Source organism: Phyllobates terribilis, unplaced genomic scaffold (genome assembly GCF_046119375.1).
Source record: "Phyllobates terribilis strain yellow unplaced genomic scaffold, ASM4611937v1 Scaffold_5__5_contigs__length_657084704, whole genome shotgun sequence".
NCBI lineage: Eukaryota > Metazoa > Chordata > Amphibia > Anura > Dendrobatidae > Phyllobates > Phyllobates terribilis.
This window is the reverse complement of record NW_027362765.1, coordinates 199,733,626-199,741,916: the sequence shown is the minus strand read 5'-3', so window position 1 is coordinate 199,741,916 and position 8,291 is coordinate 199,733,626.

Genomic DNA, 8,291 nt, shown 5'->3' with positions numbered 1-8,291 from the left:
GTTATGAAGGGGGAGATTTATCAAACACTAAATTGCAGCCGCCTGTCTGGATCATCCTCCAATAACCCGAGAATTAGACGTGGACGATAAGCTTTCCACCCAATAGATTTCAGGATTCGCATGATAGAAGCTCGTGAAATTCCCAATTCCAAAGAGGCTCTTCTGGTGGACTTTTTTGGACTCTGAACAAATGTTTCAGCAACAAGTTATTTATTATCTTTTGTACAGACTGTTTTGGGTCGACCAGTTTTTGGAGCATTAAGGATTGAGCCAGTGGCATTGAATTTGTTACGAATGCGGTAAATGGTTTGTCTCTTTGGGGCTTAAGTACCCAATGTTTCAACCCAATTTGCTCTATCAGTTTCAGCATTTTGAGATTTCCAATACTCTGTTAAAATCCATTTTCTTTGATCTGTACTTAAATTATTTGCCATTATGTGTTATCTGAATTATCTGAAAAGAAAACAGATTTAGGGGAGATCTATCTGTGAAAACTAGATCTGTGAAACTGGCGCAGTTGCCCTTAGCAACCAATCAGAGTCCACCTTTCATTTTCCAAAGAGTCTGTGAGGAATGAAAAGTGGAATCTGATTGGCTGCTAAGGGCAACTGAGCCAGTTTGACTTTACACCATGTTTGATAAATCTCCCCCTTATTACACTTTCTGTCCACCTACTTTTGGACCACCCTGTATGTAAGAAAATGTCAACTGTTTACGGGATCATTTTTAGCAACATGTATAAAGCAGATATTATCTTTTATAAACTGTGTTATCAATATGATATTCAATTGTGAGATAACACAATTTAAGTGGAGGTAGAACTCTTTAATAGGTATTACAGATGTTCATGGGATAGGTGGGGGTAAGCTGTAGAACGCCATTGAATTGGGTCTTGTGAATCCTGTTTTAGATTAGAAGCTGGTTAACATCAGCTACAATGCAGTGGAAAAGTTGCGGGCCAGACGTGGATGTGTGCAGCTCTGTGTTATATGGAATTTAAAAGAGTTTCTGAGAAAATATTGATACACCATCAATATCTGATGGGTTGGAGTTCAATATCGGTCTTAGCACCCAGTCAATGAGCAAAATAAAAGGGCTGTAGTGTCTGCAATTTAAAATTAAACTATACAATAATGTAAAGGTTTGTGGCAAAACATTCAGTGCAATTTGTATTTTATTAATTTAGGAGTCCAGAGGGAGGTCCTACTTAGCGATTGATGGCTACTTCTGTATGCACAGCCGTATCAGGCAGGCTGTCAGTCGTGCTCAGTGGATTCTTAAGCATAAAAGGAGCATCCACTAAAATAAAATACAACTTATAGTACATCTTTTACCATAAATCTATAGATCTGACCAGCTCATCCTGCTCTATAACATGCTGACTTCAGTTCAGATACCATGTTCAGTGGGACATGTTCTCTTTAAGGGTTGACCGTAGTCCAGCAGCTATTGAAACTTGCTTAAGCTTGGATTTTCCGGGCCTCCTAAGGACACTGTATTGTGAGCATTGCACATCTTGGAGTTTGGTGACAGCAAATGAATGGCAACTCTGTGTTACTGTGGTTACTGCATAAAGCATCATTCACTTTCCTTAGGCTTGATTATTTTTTGTCAAAAGAACGGGCCCAGCTTTCCTGTGACTCAGTAGATTGTTAATGAGGGTCATGAAAAAATTGCCTCATACTGCAAATGCAGTAAAAACAAATTAAGGCACTGATTTTTAGCTAATTTGACATATTTTCGAAATGTAATGGGGTTAACATATACAGAAGACCCTTGTACAAGAACAAATATATAGGACGCATGCCACATTACTCAATAGCTAATTTGTGTTGAGCAAGTACCAGTGGTGCCAGTGGTCTAACTCCCGCTAATTAGTAATGGCATATTTTAGTCATATGCCTTTAATTGCTACTAGTCGTAAATCCCGGTCTATGGATTAGTATAGCACAGATGGAATTTGTTAGGAGCAGTATACATTTGTATACAATAAGCTCCCTCTAGTGGAAACTGAAAGCAGGCAGAACTTTACCATTCAATCATTTGTCTGTGTGAAGGGATACAGGGAATTCTGAGTTTCATATGAAAAAAAATCAGTACCCTCCACTCTTATAAATATATTATAAGATATGTCAGTGTAACACGCGTGGATCGTGAGTCCACTGTGCCATGGGGACGGGCTTACCTAGGAGGGGCATAGCTAAGTGGCTACCTAGTTTTGGCTAGAGCTCCTGATGGTGAAGTTAGGCTTGAGCTGCAGGTACCACTCCTAGATAGGCCCCGGTACTGCAGCTGCTGACCCAAGGAGTCAAGATCACAGACACCGATTCGGAGTCACTGGCAGGACAGGATTCGGACTCTGTTCAAACAACACAGGTTTTGGGTTACCGGGCAGAATGGACACGATAGGATTTGGACTCTGATCAGACAACACAGCTTCTGGGTTACCGGGCACAATGGACACTGGCACGGAATTACATGCAGGACTAAATTTGGATACTGGAACAGGCTCTGACTGTATGGACTCTGGAACGCTAATCAGTACAGACTCTGGTTCTGGTTCAAGTACCGATGGAACGGTTTTAGGTTCGGGCACTGCGGGAGTGGGTTCTGGTACCGCTGGTGCGGCTTTGAAGTTTTAGGCACCGCCAGTGCGGCTTCAGGTTCAGGTACCGCTTGACAAGTGTCAGGCTCTGGTACCTCCAGTGTGGCTTCAGGATTCAGGTACTGCCGATGTGGCTTCAGGGTTCAGGTACCGCCGGAGCGATGTCAGGCTCAGGTACTGTCGGTGCGGCTACTGAGTTCTGGTACTGCAGAAGCGGTGTAAGGCTCAGGTACCGCCAGAGCGGCTTCAGGGTTAAGGTACCGCAGGTTCAGGATTAGACAACACAGGTCACAGGCACAGGTTCAAGTTCACACTAAGCGGGATCTACAACAGGTTCAGGTACTAACACATTAGGTTCATGGGTTGATCCAGTAATAGGTTCAGGGAGCCTGCAACTAACTAGCAGGGACAAATATAAACTAACACTAAGAAGGCTTTGTTCAGGCACCTCTCTATAGGGCAGTGTGCATTAAATACTAAATGCCTCCCAGCTATTGGCTGAAGACATTTCCAAAGTGCGAACGCTGCCCCTTTAAGAATCGGGGAGCGCGCGCAATTGGCGCACTACCGAGATACCTGCACGGCATGCGCAGACCCCAGGGGGCCAGGAAGCCATAAAGGGCACGGAGACACTGCTGAGCAGTGATTATGTCGGCGTCCCTGCCGGGAGGAGGGAGAGAGAACATGCAGGGACCCATGCTGGAATTAGGGCGGGACAAACTAGGCATTTGACTAGGTTTCCCACTTCCCCAGGGGCCCCCAGTCAGTGGCGTGGCACTAATAGCAGCAAACCACATGGCCGCTACAGGGTCCATGAGTAAGGGGGGCCTGGTTCCATTGCTGCTTGCCGGCATCGCACATTCAACTGTATGAGCATCCTAGATGCTGATCAAGTTGAAAGCAATGATGGAGGAGAAAGCATCAGGTGACGCTCCGTCTCCTATCATTCCTTCTCTGCGACTCAGCCAGCGGGTGATGTCAATTCATCGCACCACGCTGTGCTGGGCAGTGGAGCTGCTGAGGAGACGCGCTGCAGAGACCGGAGCAGCGGGGGAACGGGGAGAGGTATTGTATTTTTTTTTTTTTAATCACTGGGTACGTGGTGGCCATAATACCGGAGGACTATGGGGGCTGCATTATACCATATGGGGGCTACATTATACCATATGGGGGCTACATTATACCATATGGGGGATGCATTATTCCATATGGGGGATGCATTATTCCATATGGGGGCTGCACTTTACCACATGGGGGCAGCATTATTGTTACACGCACGCCGCTAGGTTCAGATAGGGGTGAAACAGGTTACATGAATTCTTTGGAATCCTGGGGGAACTGTTACTCAGGGCAACTAGAGACCATATGCTGCAGCTTCTCTCAGGCACATAGGGGTATTGACCCTCAGGCACAGACACCTAGGTTGTTTCACTTGCGACGAGACACACTTGACAAGAGTCCTCATAAACTGTAGAACAGTAGCATTTAATCAGAAGCCGCACAGCCAGTGCAAGTTAAGTCTTATGAGCAACAGGCTCCAGTGACAAACAGTACAGTTTCCTTAGCAGCACAGCAGTTCACAGTCTTCCCAGTAGTACAGGACAGCACAGTTCTAATGCAAAGGCACATTAACGAACAAAGCATTCTTTACAGCACAGTGAGATGGAGGAGGGGGGAGGGTTTGCTGAGGGAGATGATCCCTGTGACACCATTTCTTCCAGTCCTTATCTTTCTGCCTGACAATACTCTGCACTGCTAGTTCAGGAACTCTACCTGACCTGTGCTTAGCTTCACTCCTGACTTGAATCCTTTTCACTTGCAGGTGCGCTTCTGTGAGATACAGATCACACACACCACCTTTCTCTTCGGCTCCAGCCAGACAGTAAACAACTTCCCCACAATCCCCAGGGGCTCTGTTAAAATGCACCCTGTCTCCTGTGACTATGTTAACCGCTCTAGTTGCTGGATGCTACTGGAGCACAACACTTCCTGTCTCCTGTGCTTGTGTTACTTCTAATAGTAGCTGGATGCTTTTAAAGCAACATCACTACTTCTGCATGTCACATTATACTCTATCAAGGACTATGGGGAGTGCATTATACTATATGTACTATATGGGGGCTGCGTTATACTTTATGAACTATGTGCTGTGCATTATACTATATGTACTATATGAGTTCTGCATTATACTATATCAAGGACTACGGGGAGTGCATTATACTTTATGTACTATATGGGAGTTGCTTTATACTCTATAAAGGACTATGGGGAGTGCATTATACTATGTGTACTATATGGCGTCTGCATTATAATCTATCAAAGACTATGGGCTGCATTATACTGTATAGAGGACTATAGAGAGTGCATTATACTATATGAAGGACTATGGTTAGTGCATTATACTATGGGGAGTGCATAGTACTATTTGGAGGACTATGGGGGTCCATTATACAATATGGAGAACTATGGAGTGCATTATACTGTATGGAGGACTGTGGGAAGTGTATTATACTATATGGAGGACTATGGGGAGTGCATTATACTATATGGAGGACTATGGGGCAAATTATATTATGTGAAGGTGTGGCACCCCAGGTCTGGCAGCAATGTCATGTCTGAGAGCAGGTGGGAGGTTCCCTGGTTGGGGACAATAAGCATGCAGCACCTCCTGCCTCAGTCCAGGGAGGGGAGAAGTCTGCCCTTTATAAACTGGATCTGGGGCGGGGTTAGAGAGACCAGTTAGAGACAAGCTCCAGTGAAGTGGCAGATAGGGACAGGTCAGCAGCAGGCTGAGGAGTCCTGTAGGCAGAGGAGGAACACGAGGCCAGGAGGAGAGCTAGCAGAGCTCATCCTGGCTAGAGACTTACAAAACCGGACACTGGAGTCCAAGGCTGTGAGGGTTATAAGCCCAGCAGCAGAAAACCACCACGCAGGGGACTTCAAGTCCTCTGGCCCAAGGAATCCCGGAGGCTCAGCCACACGAGAGGGACCACTACTGCCCCGGAGGGGTGAGAAGTATGGAAGGCCTGAGTCGCCAGTCATACGGGTGAGAACAACACGGTACACTCAGAGGCATGGGCTACCACTACACTACAGCAAGATAGCCAAGAAAGAGTGAAGTCAGCACTGTAGGCCTACAAACTCCCCCTGACCAGCGGGATTTCCCAGTTGCTCTCAGACTGACCAGGCCTCCATTGTTAACCTGTATTCCGGACGGGTCCCTTAATACCACCAACAGCAAAGACCCTGAATTTCATGACAGACTCCATGTGGTTACTGCTGCTCCCGCGCACCAACACCACCAACATCACTATTTACTGCCCTGAGGCTATACTCCTCCCGTGGAGAGTTAGACTGCCCTCAGCTGCACCCACAACACCAGCCTCAGCGGTCTGCCCTGCAGTGGTGGTTCACTCAGACCGCAATCCACGGGTGGTGTAGTCGGACATTCAGCATATAGACTGCCATTTGGTTTGACCGCCCTGGGCACGGACCGGGTCGCCACCACAGAGACTACAACCCCCAGCATCCACAAAAGGTCCGGTTCCAGGTATCCCCACACACACACGGCCCAGGGGGTGCGTCAACTTTGGCGTAGTCGGCAGGATTTCGTGCCTGCCACCAACGGGTACTGCGTGCCTGAAGAAAGACTGTAATACTTACCTTGGTGGAGTTTCCCGCCATCCGCAGCCATTTCCCTCCATCCGCAGCCATTTTCCCGCCATCGGGCGCCATCTTTGGGACGCCGCGCGGGAAGAAGAGGGGCGTGGATGACGAAAGCGTGCGAGAACTGGAGCCCCGCCTTACGCACGGACGCTGCGCAAGGTCCTGAAAGCAGCCAAGCGGACGCTGACGTCACCAGGACGTGACGCAAGGTCCTCAACCCCGACAGTCGCCTGCGGAGCCGCGGCCTACAGAAGAAAAGCAACGGAAGGTAGGCCACGGTTGACTAGGGGGGAAGAAGATGTCGGAAGCGGAGGGAACTGCCACCGCCAGCGCGGCCGCTGCCGCAGTAATGCCGTTCACGATGCCTTATATCCCCGGAGCGGCCTGGTTGCCCCAGTACTCAGGGGAGTCGCACACCCTGAGCGACTTTAAAGAGAGACTGTATAGCCTATTCAAAGTGCACCCCCTGACGGAGGAACAAAAAGTGAGCATACTGATAGGCCAGTTAACCGGCGCAGCCCAACGAGAGGTAAAGTCATGGTCAGTCAGGGACAAAGGGACCGTGAAGGAGATTTTAGCCCGTCTAAAGGACACTTTTGATACCTGCACCTCAGCAGAGATCAAAATGAGATTTTATGGGTGCAAGCAGTGGGCCCAAGACAGTATAAGAGACTATGCTTTGAATTTGCAAGAGGCCCTGAGAGCCATTAAGCAGGCAGACCCTGACAGTGTGCGGAATGCAGATAAACTGCTGATTGAACAATTCATTGAGGGTCTGCTGTCCAGCGCCCACCGAACCCAGTTACGCCTAATGGCCATGCAGAGTTAGACTTTGCACAGTTCAAAGACAGGGCCATTCGGGTGCTCCGGGAAACGGCACCAGGTGGCGCTGTAACCCATAAGCGCCCTGCTATCACCTATCACCAGGAGGCGGCGCCCTTGTCTGCAGAGCCTGTGGGAGCTGATGCACAGGTTTTGGGCAAAGACCCGGCTGCAGACCTGCACCATCAGGTCCGACAGCTGACTAAAAGCGTTGCCGCACTAACCAGGACTGAGCAGTCGTTACAGGTATCTTCTCCAGGAAAGATCCAGCTGGCTACCAGTCCGGAGGACGTCCCGTGGCGCCGACAGAAGAGGATCCCACTGTCCAGAGGGAAGCCAACGGACCGCTACGACCAGGATGGACAACCCATCTGCCGCCGCTGCAGCCAGCCAGGACATATCGCGAGGTACTGTAATTTAAACGAGCCCAACCTGGGGCAGAGGGCCAACCCCCAGGCGTAAGATCATCAGGCCCGTCAAACTGGTGTGACAAGTATGTGGGGGGACGACCAGTCTTGCCTGTGGTACTGGATGGCATTCCTATGAGTGCACTGTTGGACACCGGGTCACAGGTAACCACCATCCCCTATGTACTTTTCAAGCGGTACTGGGATGACACGGATATTACCCGCTACCCAGATAATGACTTGAGCATCATTGCCAGCAATGGTCAGCCCGTGCCGCAGGTGGGGTTCAAGGAGGTGACCATCAAAATTGGTAAAGTCGAACTGCCGACGCAAGGACTGATTATTGTGGACATTGACCGTCATGAAAGTCACCCTAAAATAACCTTGGGTACTAACGTTATTGAAAATTGTCTTTCAGAGATAATTGGTATATTACAGCAGGTTGCAATGAATGCCAGCTCCAGCCAACAGGGTGTCTTACAAAAGGAGATCAGAGCCCTGATTAAGCGGCAACAGGTAGAACTGTCTGATGGTGAGATTGGTAGCGTTAGGATGAGTGACCCGTTCCCTATCGCCATGCCCCCAAAAAGCGAAATGATGATCTGGTGCCGGACTGCAATCGGGTTAAGAGGTAGAGACTACCAAGCTATGGTAGAACCCGTTTACTCAGACAGTAGGCCCACAATTTTGACAGCACGGGGGGTGGTTGAAGTCCGCCACGGGAGGGTACCCGTCCGCATCCTAAATATTGGGGAAAGAGAAGTACACTTGCCCCAGTATGCCACTCTGGC